Genomic DNA, 19908 nt, shown 5'->3' on the forward strand with positions numbered 1-19908 from the left:
ACATAAACATAAAATGTCAGTATTAAAGTCAAAATGTTCTTGGCGTCCTATCTACAGTCACCTCACGCGCCCCACAACTTGCACAGCTTACTTTAGGAGACGCGGCTGTGATGTATATAAAGTGCACGGGGGTCTGCATTTGCTAAGTGCCCAATAAAGAGACAAATGTTTTTGAGGTGATAGCTTGTGATTGGCCCCTTGCTTCTCACAGAAAGTTGCCCCAGCACAGAAGCCAGGACCTGTCTCCTACCAAGGCTCAGGCGAGCGGTGGAGTATTTCAGGTTGTAGCTCATGCTATGACCCTGTTGATCATTATCTCTTACTCTGAACACAACCACTTTCCCCCACAGACCCCCCATGACCTCTACCTGGTTGTGACCTTCTCAGATGCTTTCTCTCTTTTTGATCTAGCCCAGAACACCTCCTCCAGGTAGCCTTCCTGAATTCCTCCAGATGAGTTAATTGACCTAGCAGCACTTTAGGTCTAAGAGGGTGCAATTTTTCTTTATACATTAATAACTATTGAAGTTTATGCATTTCAATGTATTCTTTCCTACCCTGGGGGAAGTAACTGAATCTCCTTTTTAAAAAAAAAAAAAAAAGATTGAAGTATAGTTGAAGGAATTGAATCTTAATCATCAGTGTATCCACATTTCTCACTCGAGGTCTAGAATGAGCTCTCTCTAAAAAGCCTCCTGCTTCCCCAGGGTATAACATGAACACACGCTGAAACATACATGCACTTATTGTGAGAGGGTTTAAGAAGACTCCGTAGGGACACCTAAGAAAGGAATTTAATGTATATTTTCCCAAAGTTCTATTAATATATCTATATTTTTAAAAAGATGTCAAGAATTTTCAGAGAATCAGAATTTTTGGAGATGGAAGGGTCCAATTCCTTCATCTTACAGAGAGGAACATGGGGCTCAGAGGAGCTACATGACTGTAGAAATTACATAGTGTGGAATGCATTTCTTGCAATGTTAACAGGGTTATGGAAAAAGCTGAGTTCTAATTCTTTCTATGAAATATCACCAATCAGGATTTTCAAGCCGTGTTGCACATCAGGAAGTCCTCACCCTGCATTTCCCCCTGTTCTCAGTCTTGACCCCAGGGGGTTACCAGTGATCCCAGAGAACACTGGCTTAGGGAAGACCTGGCCCCTTACAGCATCCAGATGAGTCATAGCCACCAGAGGAGTAAGGGCAGGCCACAGCTGACTACAACTGGGCACAGCTGTGCCTATTTTTGCTCATCTCCGTTATATCTACACTTAGGACCTGAGGCCACAAGCAGATATAATAAAACCCTCTTGTAAAACACTTGTTTTTTGAAAACTTGGTATTTCTGTAATACAAATCATGATTCCCCTGACATATATATTTCAGTTCAGTTCAGTCGCTCAGTCATATCCGACTCTTTGCCACCTCATGAACTTCAGCATACCAGGCTTCCCTGTCCATCACCAACTTCCAAAGCTTACTCAAACTCATGTCCACTGAGTCAGTGATACCATCCAGTCATCTCATCCTCTGTTGTCCCCTTCTCCTCCTGCCTTCATTCTTTCCCAGCATCGGGGTCTTTTCAGATGAGTCAGTCCTTCATATCAGGTGGCTAAAGTATTGGAGTTGCAGCTTCAGTATCAGTCCTTCCAATGAATATTCCGGACTGATCTTCTTTAGGATGGACTGGTTGGATCTCCTTGCTGTCCAAGGGACTCTCAAGAGTCTTCTCCAACACCACAGTTCAAAAGCATCAATTCTTTGGTGCTCAGCTTTCTTTAGAGTCCAACTCTCGCATCCATACATGACTACTGGAAAAACCACAGCTTTGACTAGATGGACCTTTGTTGGCAAAGTAATGTCTCTGCTTTTTTTTTTTTTTTTTTTGATGTATTTTATTTTATTTATTTATTTTTTAAAAATTTTATTTTTACTTTATTTTACTTTACAATACTGTATTGGTTTTTAATATGCTGTCTAGGTTGGTCAAAGGCAATGCCAAAGAATGCTCAAACTACTGCACAATTGCACACATCTCACATGCTAGTAAAGTAATGCTCAAAATTCTCCAAGCCAGGCTTCAGCAATACGTGAACTGTGAACTTCCAGATGTTCAAATTGGTTTTAGAAAAGGCAGAGGAACCAGAGATCAAATTGCCAACATCTGCTGGATCATGGAAAAAGCAAGAGAGTTCCAGAAAAACATCTATTTCTGCTTTCTTGACTATGCCAAAGCCTTTGACTGTGTGGATCACAATAAACTGGAAAATTCTGAAAGAGATGGGAATACCAGACCACCTGACCTGCCTCTTGAGAAATCTGTATGCAGGTCAGGAAGCAACAGCTAGAACTGGACATGGAACAACAAATAGGAAAAAGAGTATGCCAAGGCTATATGTTGTCACTCTGCTTATTTAACTTATATGCAGAGTACATCATGAGAAACACTGGGCTGGAAGAAGCACAAGCTGGAATCAAGATTGCCGGGAGAAATATCAATAACCTCAGATATGCAGGTGACACCACCTTTATGGCAGAAAGTGAAGAGGAACTCAAAAGCCTCTTGATGAAAGTGAAAGAGGAGAGCAAAAAAGTTGGCTTAAAGCTCAACATTCAGAAAACGAAGATCATGGCTTTTGGTCCCATCGCTTCATGGGACATAGATGGTGAAACAGTGGAAACAGTGTCAGATTTTATTTTTGGGGGCTCCCAAATTACTGCAGATGGTGATTGCAGCCATGAAATTAAAAGACGCTTACTCCTTGGAAAGAAAGCAGAGACGTTACATTGCCAACAAAGGTCCATCTAGTCCAGGCTATGGTTTTCCAGTGGTCATATATGGATGTGAGAGTTGGACTGTGAAGAAAGCTGAGTGCCGAAGAATTGATGCTTTTGAACTGTGGTGTTGGAGAAGACTCTTGAGAATCCCTTGGACTGCAAGGAGATCCAATCAGTCCATCCTAAAGGAGTTTAGTCCTGGGTGTTCATTGCAAAGACCGATACTAAAGCTGAAACTCCAATACTTTGGCCACCTTATGCGAAAAGTTGACTCATTGGAAAAGACTCTGATGCTGGGAGGGATTGGGGGCAGGAGGAGAAGGGGACAACAGAGGATGAGATGACTGGATGGTATCACTGACTTGATGGACATGAATTTGAGTGAACTCCGGGAGTTGGTGATGGACAGGCTGGCCTGGCGTGCTGTGATTCATGGGGTCACAAAGAGTCAGACATGACTGAGCAACTGAACTGAACTGAGGCTGGTCATAGCTTTACTTCCAAGGAGCAGGTGTCTTTTAATTTCATGGCTACAGTCACCATCTACAGTGATTTTGGAGGCCAAGAAAATAAAGCCTGTCACTGTTTCCCCATCTATCTGCCATGAAGTGATGGGACCAGATGCCATGATCTTAGTTTTCTGAATGTTGAGTTTAGGCCAATTTTTTCACTCTCCTCTTTCACTTTCATCAAGAGGCTCTTTAGTTCTTCTTCACTTTCTGGCATAAGGGTGGTGTCATCTGCATATCTGAGGTTATTGATATTTCTCCCAGCAATCTTGATTCCAGCTTGTGCTTCATCCAGCCCAGCATTTTGCATAGTGTGCCCTGCATATAAGTTAAATAAGTAGGGTGACAATATATAACCTTGACATAACTTCTTTCCTGATTTGGCACTAGTCTATTGTTTCATGCATGGTTTAACTTGCTGCTTGACCTGCATATAGATTTCTCAGGAGGCAAGTAAGGTGGTCTGCTGTTCCCATCTCTTGAAGAATTTTCCAGAGTTTGTTGTGATCCACACAGTCAAAGACTTTAGTGTAGTTAATGAAGCAGAAGTAGATGTTTTCCTGGCATTCTCTTGCTTTTTCTATTATCCAACAGATGTTGCCAATTTGATCTCTGGTTCCTCTGCCTTTTTTAAAATGAGCTTGAACATCTGAAAGTTCATGGTTCACAAACTGTTGAAGCCTGGCTTGGAGAATTTTGAGCATTACTAGTAGGTGAGATGAGTGCAATTTTCCAGTAGTTTGAACATTCTTTGGCATTGCCCTTCTTTGAGACTGGAATGAAAACTGACCTTTTCCAGTCCTGTGGCCATTGCTGAGTTTTCCAAATTTGCTGGCATATTGAGTGTGGCACTTTCACAGCATCATCTTTTAGGATTTGAAATAGCTCAACTGGCATTCCATCACCTTCACTAGCTTTGTTCATAGTGATGCTTCCTAAGACCCCTGACATAATTACCAGTAAGCTGTTCTCCCACCTACCCAGTCATCTGTCCATTTGTCCATCCATCCATCTACTTATACATGTCTCCATTCACCCATCCATCCAGGTAACCAACAAACACTTATGGAATACCTATTTTGGTCCAGTAGTTATGCTAAGCAGTTTTTAATCTAATATCTCACTATGGCTTCACACCCTCCTTGAAAGGTAGGTGATTCAATTCAATCCCCATAGAAATGAACACAACAAATAAGGATCCAAGCTGACTAAACAAGACAGTGGATGCTTCGCAACTACTTGTCACAAAAGGAAGGGGCCTACTTTTTGTGAGCCCCAGATACTTGCTTGCTGCTTTCACAGATCTTATCTCACTGATTCTTCACAACCACTGTATAGATTTATTTTCATGTCCATTTTCTAGATGGGGAAATTGAAGCTCAGAGGGCTTCAGGGATGTGTAAGCGTACCTGAGCTACTCAGTGGCAGAGTAATGTTCAAACCCAGATCTGCCTGAATAAATATGGGTTTCTTCCTTTTTCTCCTCTCCCATGTGACTGCACCCTGGCCCAAGCCCCTCTAGGCACTGTCCTAGCTTTGATGAGTGCTGGAGTAGGCATCTCATGAGGGGAAGAGTAGCTGGTGAGGTCCCTGCCTCTCTCCCTTGGGGCTTCTGTGCTCCCTATGAAAGCCCCCGTAGGGATGACTTTCCTGGGCTGAGGCTCCTGTGGTCCGCTAGGGAGGGCACTCCTGCAGTGAATGCAGGGTTCCAAAGAGCTTCTGAGGCCAGAGTGCCATTGTCACTGGAGCTAGAAGGTGACCTGGATCCTGATGTTTCTGCAGGAGGAGGGAAAGGGGTACGTGAACAGTCAACAGCTGCTGAGCACAGACCATGTGGCCGGCACTGTGAAGGGAATGTTACGTCCTTACCTATGGATGGAATTGACTCTCCTCTGCATGAATTACTTTCCCCCCAGATTTCTGTATAGCTCACTCCATTGCCTCCTACAAGCCTTTGCTCAAATGTCCCCTTCTCAGTGAAGCCTGTGTTGACCAGTTCATTTAAAATAGAATCTGAGAGTCAAGAGCTTCCCCAAAGCCACTCAGTGATCAGCTGGGTCATGTCCAAAGGCCATGCACTTTCCATTCTGCTGCGCTGACTTCCTCTGTCGACATCCTTCATGATATATGGTGTGAAGGCTCATATCTTCCTATTTTCCTGATAAGAAAAACAAGTATCAAGGCATGAAATAACTCATCCAAGGTCATATAACAATACCTTGGTAGAACTGAGATGCACAGACCCTTTTCTCACCTCCATTTTTGCAAGATGCTGCTCTGGTCCACTTTTCCATCTGAATGCCTGTCATTTTCCTTCATCGCCATTCTCCAGGCCCAACCCCCACAATAGTTCTAGTGTGGGCAACACATATCTTTGACTTTTATGTTCCCTTTGAAAATGTAGTATTATTTTCCATGCAGAATGTTTTAAAATTTACATAAAAGGCATGATTTATATAAATTGGGCTATGGGCTTCATTCTGGTTCTCACTTTTTGTTTTTTCCCAAGCAGCATTGTTTTTTTTTAAAAAACTTGCTTGCTTGGCTGCACTGGGTCTCTGTTGCTGCACGGAGTCTTCTCTAGCTGAATTTAGTTTGAATTTCTCTCAGATTACTAATGGGCAGTATTCTCGGGCTTCCCTTGTGACTCAGCTGGTAAGGAATCTGCTGGCAATGCGGGAGACATGGGTTTGATCCCTGGGTTGGGAAGATCCGTTGGAGAAGGGAAAGGCTACTCACTCCAGTATTCTGGCCTGGAGAATTCCATGGACTGTATAGCCCATGGTATTACAAAGAGTTGGACGTGATTGAGCAACTTTCATTTTCTTTCTACTAATGGGCTTGTAATCATGTTCTCTTTAGTCATTTGAGTTTGTTACTTGCTCAGTCATGTCCGATTCTTTGTGACCACATGGACTGTAGCCTGCCAGGCTCTTCTGTCCATGTAATTCTCCAAGTAAGAATACTGAAGTGGGTAGCCATTCCCTTCTCCAGGGGATCTTCCCAACCTAGGGAAGTTTGCATTGCGGGCAGACTCTTTACTGTCTGAGCCACCAGAGAAGCCCATTCATTTGAGTTTGAATGCAGATAATTCCAAGTCTAAAGAATACACAGTGTCATATAATGATCAGTAAAGTGGCCTTGGTGTCCATATGAAGTGAAGTGAAACTCGCTCAGTCATGTCTGACTCTTTGTGATCCCATGGACTATACAGTCCATGGAATTCTCCAGGCCAGAATACTAGAGTGGGCAGCCTTTTCCTTCTCCAGGGGATCTTCCCAACCCAGGAATCGAGCCCAGGTCTCCTGCATTGCAGGTGGATTCTTTACCAGCTGAGCCACAAGGGAATTCCTTGTGGGGTCCACATGGCCAGGGTTCAATTTCTGCCTCTGTTTCTTCATCTGTAAGATCGGAATAATTTTACTGTGAATGTAATAGTGTGATTTTGAGGATTTAAAGCTGCTTAGAACAGTGCCTGGCACAAAATAAATACTTACTAAAGGCCATGTCCTGCTCTGATAGAGTGCGTCGTTCTCCACAGCCTCTTTTTCCACTCCAGGCCACAACCCCTTCTCCCTGGCTCCTTTTCATGAAGTTCAAATTGCATATTCATATGAATTTTCCTTAGAACTGTGAAACTGTGAAAGAGAGTATTAAAAACAAGGGCCAAAATGGAGTCACTTATGCTAAACCCCAAGTTACGAAACCAAGACCTAATACCTAACTTGATTGCAGGTTTAGCGTCTCCCAGTAATGGAATCTTAAACCAGTCCATCTGAAATCACCTAATTAGCGAGGTCATCAGCCTCATATACCCCTGCCTTCCCTGGCTCCTAAAGGAAGATGAACTTGCCACTACCAGTCAGTTTTTTTGTTAGTAAAACTTCCTTGTCCTCACTCCCTTTTACCCAAAAATCTTTCATTTTATACTGCTCCTTTTTGCCTGTTAGATGGGATGTTGCCTGATTCATGAATTATTGAATAAAGCTAATAAGATCTTTAAAATCTACTTAGTTAAATTTTGTTTTTTAACAAGAAGAACAGAGTGTGATTAGTCTGACTTTCTTTTTATATAAATTCCTGGGTCATTCTAAAATATATTCAGAGACGGGTTTTTCTTTTTTGTTTTTTTTTTGGTCCAACAAAAGTTTTCAAATATTTGCCATGGAACCACATAGACGGCTAGTGAGGAAACATGGGCCATTAGGAGCCAAGCATTCCATCTCTCCCATAAGCTGTTCAGACAGTTGTGATATGCTCGATACAGTGATTTGGTTAGTTAACATGCAAGTGACCTTAACACAGCATAAACGTGTACCACTTCATATGTGAGGCTTCTTATAGACCCAGCTTGGTTCTTCTCCTGTGTCTTCTCTTGGAGTTTTACCTGGTATTATTACCAGTTTTCATTCAAATCCATTGAGGAATGGGATGATTCTGCTTTTGTTTTCTGGCCAGGAGACGCTTGATCCTGAAAGTCTTGTGAGAAGATGTGGTGAAGAGCAAATTCAATGGTTTGTAGGATGGCAGAGAAGAGAAAAGAGGAGCTCAGAGAGGTTTTTAAGAAGAACTGCCACATACATGAGTCAGGGGTTTTGGCCTTTGGAAGGAAATGATGAATCAGTTCCTTAAAAGAAAGGATGGGACATTAAAGGGCACTATCATCAGAGTTAAAAGGCAACCCATGAGAATTGCCTGGTGGTCCAGTGGCTGAGACTCTGTGCTCCTAACACAGGGGGCCCTGGTTTGATCCCTGTTTCCACATGCAATTAAGAGTTCAAATGCCACAACTAACAGATCCTGCATGCTCTAACTATGAATAAAAGAACCCATGTGCCGCAAGGAAGATCAAAGATCCTGAGTGCTGCAACTAAGGCCTGGTGCAGCCAAATAAATAAATATTTTCTAAAAAATGAAAGTGACTCTTTTCACAGGGCCTGTCTTAAAAAAATAAAAGGCAACCCATTGAATGGGAGAAAATATTTGCAAATCACATATCTGATGAGGGAGTGATATGCAGTATATATAAAGAGCTTCTACAGCTCAACAATAAAAAACTAACAAGTCATTTAGGAGATGGGTAAAAGACTTGAATAGACATTCCTCCAAAGGAGATATATAGAAGGCCAACAAGCATATGAAAGAAATGCTCAGCATCGCTAATCATCGGGGAAATGCATATCAAAACCAAGATGACATGAAAACAGAAGATAACAAGAGTGGGCAAGGCTGTGGAAAAACGGAATCCTTGTGCATTGCTGGTTGGAATGTAAAATAACACAGTTGCTATGGAAAACAGCATGAAGTTCCTCAAAAACTTAAACACAGAATTACCCTATGACCTCGTAATTCCACTTCTGGTTATATACCCAAAGGAACTGAAAGCAGGAACTTTAATGCCAAGGTTCATAGCAGCAGTATTCAGAATAACCAACCATGGAAGCAACCGAAGTGTCCATCGAGAGATGAATGGATAAACAAAATGCAGGTGTATACAAAATCAGGGGATATTATTCAGCCTTAAAAAGTATGCTACATGCTACAGTATGAATGAACCTCGAGGACATCATGATAAGCGAAATAAGCCAGTCACAAAAATATGAATATTGTTTGATTCCACTTGTATAAGGTGCCTAGGGCAATACATTTGTAGAAACAGAAAGCAGAACGGTGGTTATCAGGGTTGGGGGAGAGGTAATGGGGAGTGATCATTTGATGACTATGGAGGTTCAGTTGGGAAGATAAAAGAGTTTTAGAGATGGATGGTGATGATCATTGAACAACAGTGGAAATACACTCAATGCCGCTAAACTATACCCTTAAAAATGGCTATGAGAGCACATTTTATGTGAACACATACACACACATACCACTTGGGAAAATGGGAGGATTGGGTAGGAAGAAGTGGGGTGAAATGAGAGAAATTCAGACTTCCAAAGGAGCTTTTCTCACGGTGGGTTCATCATGTTCAAGGCGGGGTTGTCTGCCGTGGATTCATCAAACTCTGCTTGTGTTACTCTGTGTGAAAGGGCTGAGTCACTGAGATTCTATACACGTGATATTCTTGCAACATGTGACTATCTGAGGCAACGTGGCCTCGTGAAAAGAGAACGAGTGTCCTTTCATTCCCAACTTTCAGTGACTGCCTTTCGGTAGCCCTCTGCCATGCGAGGTGGGAGCAACAAAAGAAGTCTCTGCCCTCACACTGTAGCAAAATGGCAGACGTGTTAAAAACGCAGTGGCGGGTTATGCTTGCTTTTCAGAGCTAAAGCCAGGTCATCCGGCTTGTGAGAGTCCACCGGGAGCATCTCTTCCCAGCTCTATGTTCAGAGACATCACATTGCTAGCTTGACTGGGTGTTTACACCACAGAAATCATTAAATGCTACAAATTTTTTGAATCTCAGCTCTGTCACTGGCTGTGTAGTCACTTAGGCAAATCACTGAGCCTCCCCAGCCTCAGTCTCCTTATTTGAAAATGGCTATAGTAAACGTCTTTTCTGGTTCCTAGGAAGAGAACAATTTGACACTTAGGATGCATCATTGCTTGCTCCTGGATGACAAGAGGCCTGTCTCTCCTCAGATTAACAGCTGGTACCCTACCTCACCTCCTCTGTTGGCACCAATGCTGCCCCCCAGACTGAGGGTTGTCCAGAGAGGGCAGTAACTTACAGTGCCCGTGGGGTACACACTTATCATGTACCCAGGGGGCACTAAGGAGAGGGAGGGGGAGACTGGTAAAGCAGGAGATGATAACTGCTTTGCGTAGTTCATTGCACCTTTACTTTTGGCTGTGCTGGGTCTTCGTTGCCATGGGGGCTACTCTCTAGTTACGATCACCGTGGCTTCTCCTGTGGCAGAACGCAGGCGCGATGGTGCGTGGGCTTCAGTAGTTGCGCCACAGGGGCTCATCAGCTGTGGCTTTCGGGCCCTAGAGCGCGCAGGTTTCAGTAGTTCTGGCACATGGACTTAGCTGCTCTGCAGCCTGTGGAATCTTCCCGGACCAGGGTTTGAACACATGTCTCCTGCACTGGCAGGTTGACTCTTACCCACTGCACCACTAGAGAAGTCCCCATTGTTTCTTTTTTTAACTACATTTTTTAAAAATTGAAGTATAGTTGATTGACAATGTTGTATTAGTTTCAGGTATACAGCAAAGTGGTTCATATATATATATATTCTTTTCCATTATAGTTATTATAAGATAATCAATATACTTCCTTGTGCTATACAGTAGGTCCTTGTTGCTAATCTGTTTTTGTTGTTCAGTTGCCCAGTCATGTCCAACTCTTTGCGACCCTATGGAGTGCAGCACACCGAGCCTCCACATCCCTCATCATCTCCCGAAGTTTGCCCAAGTTCACGTCCATTGCATTGGTGGTGCCATCCAACCATCTCATCCTCTGACGTCCTCTTCTCTTTCTGCCCTTGCGTGTTTCTGCTGTACTATAAAGTGAAATATATGTACACATATATTCCTTTCCTCTTGAACCTTTCTCCCGCCCACTCTCATCCCACCTCTCTAGGTCATCACAGAACACCAATCTGAGCTCCCAGTGTTATACTACAGGTTCCCACTAGCTATCTGTTCTACACACAGCAGTATGTATATGTCAGGGCTTTCCCAGCGGCTCACCAGAATCTGCCTGCAGTGCAGAAGACCCAGGTTCAGTCCCTGGGTCAGGAAGATCCCCTGGAGGAGGGCATGGCGACCCACTCCAGTATTCTTGCCTAGAGAATTCCACAGACAGAGGAGCCTGACAAGCTACAGTCCATAGGGTTGCAAAGAATCAGACATGGCTGAAGTTAGACACAACTCAGCATGCATGCACACAGTGAATAATGTCAGTCCTAACATCCCACTGTTTCATTGCTTATACTTGATCCCATGGCCTGCAATATCATGGATGTTTTACAACAACTGAATTTTAACTACAGTAGCAGCCAAAAATTGTTGAGAAAGGCAAGGTGGGGCATGGGGAAGAACTCTGGCCTTGGAGTTAGATCTGGATTTGTCTCCCAATTCCGTCATCACTAGCGGTTTGGCGTTAGGTAACTGATTGCCCAAGTCTGAACTTCAGTTTCTCCAACTGTAAAAATGGAGGTGATGACAACTATTGCATAGATGTGTTAGATGGCAAGGGGGTTACAATGGAGGCAATACCATTGGGCAATCTGTCAAGAACAATTATATGAATAATTATATGTGAGCACTGATGTTGCCAGTTACCTAACATCTATTCTCTCCCTAGTCCAAAACAGAAGAACCCCTATTTTATTTGAAGTAATGATGCATCCAGCTCAGAGACTACATTTCCAGGGCTTCCCTGGTAGTCCAGTGGTCCTGCCAGTGCAGGAGACACAGATACGATCCCTGATCTGGGAGGATGCCCGCGTGCTACCTGGCAGCTAGGCTCATCTGGCACAACTACTGAGACCATACGCTGCAACTACCGAAGTTCTCGGCCTTCCCTGCGGCTCAGTTGCTAAAGGATCCGCCTGCAGTGCAGGAGACCCTGTTTGATCCCTGGGTCGAGAAGATCCCCTGGAGAAGGGAAAGGCTACCCACTCCAGTGTTCTGGCCTAGAGAATTCCATGCACTGTATAGTCCATGGGGTCACAAGGAGTCAGGCACAACTGAGCGACTTTCACTTTCACTGAAGCTCTCATGCCTAGAGCCCATGCTCGGAAGCCACTGCAAAGAGGAGCCCGGGTAAAGAAACTATAGAGAGTAGCCCCCACTTACCACAACTAGAGAAAAAAGCCAGAGAGCAGCAGTGAAGACCTGGCACAGTCAAAAATGAATAAATAAATCTTGAAAAAAAAATAGTAAAAAAAAGACTACATTTCCTTACTGCTACAGGGAGCCAGCCTCCTTTCTTTTTTTGAAATTTGATTCTTTATTAGAACTCTTTAGAACCAGCCTTCTGACTAGGTTTTAGCCAATGAGGTGTAAGTGGAAGAGTTGAAAGGACTTCTGGAGACGTTACTTCAAGGGGTTGACTCAGTCAAATGAGCCTCTTTTGCTTTTCCCTCCTTTCTCTTCTCGCCTGGAATCTGATGCTCCAACAGCTGTATTTGGCCTTGAAGTGACCTTGAAAATGGAAGCTCTTAGCCATGATGGTAGAACAGAATGATACGAAGAGCCTGGGTCCGTGATACTGTTGGTGTACCATTCCTGCCCTTTTCTGCCTACCTCTGGACCACTTTTATTTGACAGAGAAACACAATTGTCTCTTGTTTAAGCTTCTGTTATTTGGGATTTTCTGTTACACACAGCTAAATCTAACCTGTATGAATACTGTTGAATGGAGCTGTGGGAGACACGAGGGGAGAGGGCCCATCTCACAAGGACCACTTGCCTCTGGCTCAGATGGTTTACATCTTTACGTGGTGTCAGTGTTCCCACTTGACTTCTCAGCGTTTGACTCTGTTAAGCATTCCTTTCTTCTTAAAACTCTCAGCCCCTGGCTTCTGCGACCTCACATTTCCCTGCTGTTTGCGGGGTCTCTCTCTCTCCCTTTTGAGTTTATATGCATTTTATTTTAGACAAACTACATGATGTATTTTCTTCCCCTCAAAAACAATGCCTCCACTTCAAACAAATCAGCATCAAAATAAATGAAGAGCTCAAGCTGACATCAGTCCCAGTGTTTTTGCGGATGAAAAACAGCAGCTGGTCAGTTGTGACAACAGGTGATGGCTCCAAAGTCACTGCCAAGTTTGTTAACATTTTCCCACTTGTAAGCCATCCTTAAAATCATATATGGGGGGCGGGGGTCACACCATCCTCATGGTAGTTCAACAGAGAAACCATGCCATCTGGATTCATGTTTTCACTGATAAAAAATGGACAATTTTAAAAAATGTATTATTTACTTATGTGGTGTTCTGGGTCTTCATTGCAGTGGCTTCTCTTGTTGCTGAGCACGGGCTGTAAATGCTCTGGCTTTAGTAGTTGCAGTTTGTAGGGTCTTGAGCTCCTACTGAGTAGTTGTGGCATGTGGGATCTCCCGGAGCAGGGATTGAACCCGGGACCCTTGCACTGGCACGTGGTTTCTTAACCACTGGACCACCAGGCAAGTCCCAAGAGCTGACAGGTTTTGAAGTCAGCAAGGATGTACTTGATCTGTTCTGCAGCTTCTGCCATATAAAAGGTTTTACTCTTTCTGGTCTCTGTTCTTCAAGTTTCCCTTTGATTGACTTCGTGTCATCTTTGATGTACTTCTTGTAGGCTTCTTTCATAAAGGTGGTTTCCTGCAAGTGATGGTTCATGACAATAGTGACATGAGCGATTACTGTGCTTTCAGTGCCTTAGCCTTCCAAGCCTTCAGAGAAAGCATTTCCACCAATGAGTGATTCATCACTGTTACCTTTTGTCCTGTTGACCATCTTCCCTTTCACCTCCAGACACAGCCCTCTGCGACCTCCCAGATCTTGTAGGTGCTGGAGAACATCTCATGAGGGCTGATGTGGTCCTGGTAGATGATCATGATGGCAACTGGAGGGACATGACTTTGTTGCTAGCTTCCTAGGAGCCTGGAGCTCAGAGTAAGCACTCTGAGCAGGTAGATTCTTAACCGCTGGACCACCAGGTAAGTCCCAATAACTGATAGGTTTTGAAGTTAGCAAGGATGTGCTTGGGGAGGGGGGATGGGAGGAGAAAAGTGTGGGATCTCTTTTGATTATCAAGTGACAGAAACTTTGACTTCTACTGGCTTCAACAACATCAAAAGAAGAGTCCAGGATTACATGTTTTGACCCAGTTGAATAGAGGGATTCAAACAATAGTATAGAGACAGAAGAGACATTTAAAATACTTAACAATTGGCATTGTGTTGTCATTGAACAGATGTCAGAGGAGATGTCCTGGAAGTCTCCTGCTGAACCAAGCATTAACTCTTTAGTTACTGGATCATAGGGAAGTTCAGAGGTTCCAGAAAGGTAACTAGGAGAAAGTAGGAGAATGATTCCTATCCCCAGGGGGTTCTGGGAAACATTTACTTCCCAACAGAAGTATTTCAACAATAATCAGCCATTCCAATGAGTACCAGATAAATAACAGCCCTGTGTTAGGATCTGGTTCAATTCAGTTCAGTTCAGTTACTCAGCTGTGTCTGACTCTTTGCAAGCCCATGGACTGCAGCACGCCAGGCTTCCTTGTCTATCACCAACTCCCAGAGCTTGCTCAAACTCACGTCCATCGAGTTGGTGATGTCATCCAACCATCTTGTCCTCTGTTGTCCCTTTCTCCTCCTGCCTTCAATCTTTCCAAGCACCAGGGTCTTTTCCAATGAGTCAGTTCTTCGCATCGGGTGGCCAAAGTATTGGAGCTTCAGCTTCAGCATCAGTCCTTCCAATGAATATTCAGGACTGATTTCCTTGAGGATTAACTGGTTTGATCTCCTTGCAGTCCAAGGAACTCTCGAGAGTCTCCTCCAATACCACAGTTCAAAAGCATCGATTCTTCGGTGCTCAGCTTTCATTATGGTCTTCCATACATGACTACTGGAAAAACCATGGCTTTGACAAGACGGACCTGGATACTCTTCTTTCTTTTTTTCTATCTCTCAGCTCTACCATCCCGTATAGACTGTGTTCTCAGACAGTCTCTCTCCCCTGGCTGAGAGACGGCTGCCCAATGACTCCCAGGGCTATGTTCTTCCTCATTCACATTCAGCAAAGACAAGTGAGGCTCTTCCCCCAGCAGCCCTAGCATGAAGTCTGAGATTTGGTCTGATGGAGCTGGCTGAGATCATATGCACAATCTTGATTGATGAATGTGGCTTGGGGAGGCTTGGAGAGGCTTAGAACGGGAGACTGGCTTAGGCAAGGTCTCCTATTCCACGTCCGGAGCCTCAGCTTAGAAACAGCTTCCCTGGAGTAGGTAGGCTTAGAGTGGGGCTGCTACCCCCAGAGAAAAACTGGGTACTGTTGTCAGAAGAAGAGGGGGCATGTAACATGTAATGGCTTGTTACAGCAGTAACAGGAAACTGCAAACACAGTGGCTTCAAATGACACAAATTATTCTGTTATAGCTCTGGAGGTCAGAAGTCTGAACTGAGACTTCGAGGCTGAGATCAAGGTGTTGGCAGAGTTGTGTTCCTTCAGGAGGTTCTGGGGCGAATCCCTTCCCTTCCTTTTTCCAGCTCCTGGAGACTCCCTACTTTCCTTGGCTCATGGTCATATCACTCCCGCTTCTGGTTCTGTTGTTACATTTCTTTCTCTGACTCTGACCCTCCTTCCGCTCTTACGTAAGGACCCTGTGATTTCACTGGAACCATCTGGATAATCCAGGGTAATTTCCCCATTTAAAAACCCTTGACTTAAGCATATCTGCAAAGTTCCTTTTACCATGTAAGGTAACATATTCACAGAGTCCAGGGATTAGAACATGGACATCTTTGGGCCAGAGGAACAGGGTGAGAGGTAGACATTATTCTGCCCATCAAAGAGTGGATCCTGGATGGTAAAGGTAACAAGTATCTATTATCTCCTTTGCCTGCCACCTCTCTGACTACTCTTTTTTGTCTTTTGTAGATCTATCCTCTTTTACCTGACTTTGAATATTGGGTTTCTCAGCTTTCAGCTCTAGACCTCTTCTATCCTTGCTCTATATTCTCTCCCCAGGCAAGCTCACTGAGTCCAGGGCATGATTACCAACTATGGTTACATATTCACATTTCCAGCTCAAATATTTCTGAGTCCAGACCAGTATATCTAAATGTCCATTTAACACCTCCACTGGGCTGTCTCAATGGCCCACCAAATTCAAGATGTCTAAAACCTTGCCAAATCCAGCTCTAAGTCAGTAACTGGAGCCACCAACCCTCCAGTTATGGGAATCCGAAACTTAGACAATCATCCTTAGTTCCTCCTCCCAATCCAATCCTTAGCTGAGTCTTTTCGTTTTCCCTTAATACATGTTATCTACTTCTTTGACTGCAAGGTCTTGTCAGATCTGCACTGCAGCACATGGAATCTTTTAGTTGCGAAAATTTTACTCTCAGTTGGCATGTGGGATCTAGTTCCTTGACCAGGGATTGAACTCAGGCCCTCTGCATTGGGAGTGCAGATTTTAGTCACTGGACCACCAGGGAAGTCCTCTCTTTTTTATTTTTTAAATTATTTGATTGAATTTTATTTGTAGTAACAATAATCATTAAAACCAAACAAAAACAAACAATAAGCAAAAACAAAAACAAAAAAAATCTTCCACACTGAATGGGAATAATACCCATTTCAAAACCCTTTGAAGTTTGATTGAGCTTTTTCAATTTTACCTTCTTGATCTTAAAAACATCGATTTCTCTGTCTACTCACCTTTCACTCCAAGCTACCACTTTTGTCTAAGCTCTTGTCTGGACTTCTGCACTGGCTGCCTAAACTAGTCTCTGGGTCCATTAGGATCCACCTCCAGTTTGTTTTCCACACATTGCCAGGGTTATTTTTCCAAAATGCAAATCTGATCATTTAACTCACCCACTCAGAACACATCACTGGCTTTCCATTGCCCTTAGGAGAGAGATCAAAATCCTTCCCATGGTATCTCAGGGTTTACAGGGTCTGCTCCCTGTCTGTTTCTCTAATCTGTTTCTCTCCCTTTAAGAGTCTATTGGGTTTTCTGCACCTATGGATGCCGCCGAGAAAGCATTGTTGATGTCTTCCCCCGCCCCACTGCCGTCATGTCTAAGTCACGGTCTCCCAAAGAGCCTGAACAGTTGCAGAAGCTCTTCATCAGAGGACTGAGCTTTGAAACAACTGAAGAGAGTCTGAGGAGCCATTTTGAGCAATGGGGAACACTCCCATTGTGTGGTAATGACGGATCCAAACACCAAGCGCTCCAGAGGCTTCGGCTTTGTCACATACGCCACGGTGGAGGAGGTGGATGCAGCCATGAATGCGAGGCCACACGAGGTGGACCGGAGAGTTGTGGAACCAAAGCAGGGAGTCTCAAGAGAAGATTCTCAAAGACCTGGTGCCCTCCTAACTGTGAAAAAGATTTTCGCTGGTGGCATTAAAGAAGACACCAAAGAACGTCACCTGGGAGATTATTTTGAAAATAATGGGAAAAAAGTCTGGGAAAATTGAAGTGATTGAAATCATGACTGACCGAGGCAGTGGCAAAAAGAGAGGCTTTGCTTTTGTAACCTTTGATGACCATGACTCCGTAGACAAGACTGCCATTCAGAAATGCCACACTGTGAATGGCCACAACTGTGAAGTGAGACAAGCCCTGTCTAAGCAAGAGATGGCTAGTGCTTCATCCAGCCAGAGAGGTTGAAGCGGTTCTGGAAACGCTGGTGGCGGTTGTGGAGGTGGTTTCAGGGGAATGACAACTTTGGTTACGGAGGAAACTTCAGTGGTCGAGGTGGCTCTGTTGGTGGCAGATATGGTGGCAAGTGGGGATGGTTATAAAGGATTTGGTAATGATGGAAGCAATTTTGGAGGTGGCAGAAGCTACAGTGATTTTGGCAATTACAACAATCGGTCTTCAAATTTTGGACCCATGAAAGGTAGAAACTTTGGAGGCATTTCTGGCCCTGATGGTGGTGGAGGCCGATACTTTGCCAAACCATGAAACCAAGTTGGCTAAGGTGGTTTCAGCAGCAGCAGTAACTATGGCAGTGGCAGAAGGTTTTATTTACTGCCAGGAAACAAAGCCAGAGAAGTGGCAGAGACAGGTTACAATAGATTTGTGAATTCAGCCAAGCGCAGTGGCGGCAGGGCCTAGCTGCTACAAAGAAGACATGTTTTAGACAGTACTCATGTGTATGGGCAAAAAACTCGAGGACTGTACTTGTGACTAATTGTATAACAGGTTATTTTAGTTTCTGTTCTGTGGAAAGTGTAAAGCATTCCAACAAAGGGTTTTAATGTAGATTTTTTTTTTTTTTTTGGCACCCATGCTGTCGATTGCTAAATGTAATAGTCTGATCATGACGCTGAATAAGTGTCTTTTTTTTTTTTTTTAGGAGTCTATTGGTCTATTGGTCTCTCAATGCGCAGATTGGGAGAAAATATTTGCAAATAATGTGACTGACAAGGGATTAGTCTCCAAAATTTACAAACAGCTCATGAGGCTTAATAGCATCAAAACAAACAACCCCATCAAAAAATGAGCAGAGTATCTAAATAGACATTTCTTCAAAGAAGACATACAGATGGCTAACACATGAAAAGAAGTTCAACATTGCTAATTACTAGAGAAATGTAAATCAAAACTAAACTGAGATATCACCTCACACCAGTCAAAATAGACATCATTTTAAAATCTACAAACAATAAATGTCTGACAGGGTGTGGAGATAAAGGAACCCTCCTGCACTGTTGGTGGGAATGTAAATTAGTATAGCCAGTATGGAGAACAGTCTGAAGTTTCCTTAAAAAAACTAAAACTAGAGCTACCAATGAAGAAGGAATTGATAGGGCCTGAACTCCATCTTAGGCCTGTTCATGCTGATCATGCTCAGCCACCTTTCCAATGGACTCTGAACTCTGTGTTTAGTGCCTATGAAAACAGCAACAGAAGGATAAGACCCCCTCCAGACAGAGGAACCTTGAAGATCGTATCTAGGTTACTCATCGCCTAAGAGAAAACATACACTAATCACCCCTTCCTCCAGACAGGCCATACATTTTTCTGTATCTATCTGAGTGTAACCTCAGGTTTATTGATTATTGGCTAATTGTTTGACTGAGCACATGAGCACATAGCACGTGAATGATGGGGTTATTGGGATGGTATTTTCCCTGGTTTATGTAAGTCTCAAGGAATTTGGGGTGGTGGGTTCGGACACGTACACATGGGGTATAAAAGATTTCCACAAATGCTGGTTGGGGTCCTTGGCTAAGAGGAAACTCTGCCTTGGGCCCGCCAGTGTAATAAACTGCACTCCACTATCTGCATTGTCCTTCTGAGTGAGTTTGTTTCCTGGAACGCATGGCTACAACACCATCTGACCCTGTCATCCCACTCCTGGGCATATATCTGGAGAAAAATATGGTCCAAAAGGATACTTGCACCCCAACGCTCATTGCAGCATTGTTTCCAATAGCCAAGACATGGAAGCAACCAAAATGGCCATCAGAGGAGTAGGGAAGGAAGATGTGGTACATACACACATATTTTCATGGAATATCACTCAGCCGTTAAAAAGAATGAAATAATACCATTTGCAGCAACATGGATAGACCTAGAGATTGTCATACTGAGTGAAGTAAGTCAGAGAAGGAGAAATATTGTATGACAACCCTTATATGTGGAATCTAAAAAGAAATGATACAAATGAACTTACTTACAAAACAGAAACAGACTCACAGACTTAGAGAATGAACTTATGGTTGCTGGAGGTGGAGGATGGATGGGGGGAAGGGATACGTAGGAAGTTTGGGATTGACATGTACATATGGCTATATTTAAAATGGATAACCAGCAGGGTCCTACTGTATGGCACATAGAACTCTGCTTAATGTTATGTGGCAGCCTGGATGAAAGGGAAGTTTAGCAGAGGGTGAATACATATATGTGTCTGGCTGAGGCCCTTTGCTGCATACCTGAAACTATCACAGTATTGTTAATTGGCTATACTCCAATATAAAATAAAAAGTTTTGTTTGT

The 19908-nt window shown here is 43.6% G+C and overlaps 3 pseudogenes; 1 reads left to right on the forward strand and 2 right to left on the reverse strand.

Annotated features, from left to right (window-relative positions):
- Positions 1-776: 776 nt before the first annotated feature.
- On the reverse strand, positions 777-14440 carry LOC121818839 (translationally-controlled tumor protein-like; annotated as a pseudogene).
- On the reverse strand, positions 7628-7837 carry LOC121818838 (large ribosomal subunit protein eL39-like; annotated as a pseudogene).
- A 2505-nt stretch (positions 14441-16945) lies between the features above and the next one.
- Positions 16946-19191, forward strand: LOC132657157 (heterogeneous nuclear ribonucleoprotein A1-like; annotated as a pseudogene).
- Positions 19192-19908: the final 717 nt, after the last annotated feature.

This window comes from Ovis aries, chromosome 2 (assembly GCF_016772045.2).
Source record: "Ovis aries strain OAR_USU_Benz2616 breed Rambouillet chromosome 2, ARS-UI_Ramb_v3.0, whole genome shotgun sequence".
In the NCBI taxonomy this organism is placed as follows: Eukaryota; Metazoa; Chordata; class Mammalia; order Artiodactyla; family Bovidae; genus Ovis; species Ovis aries.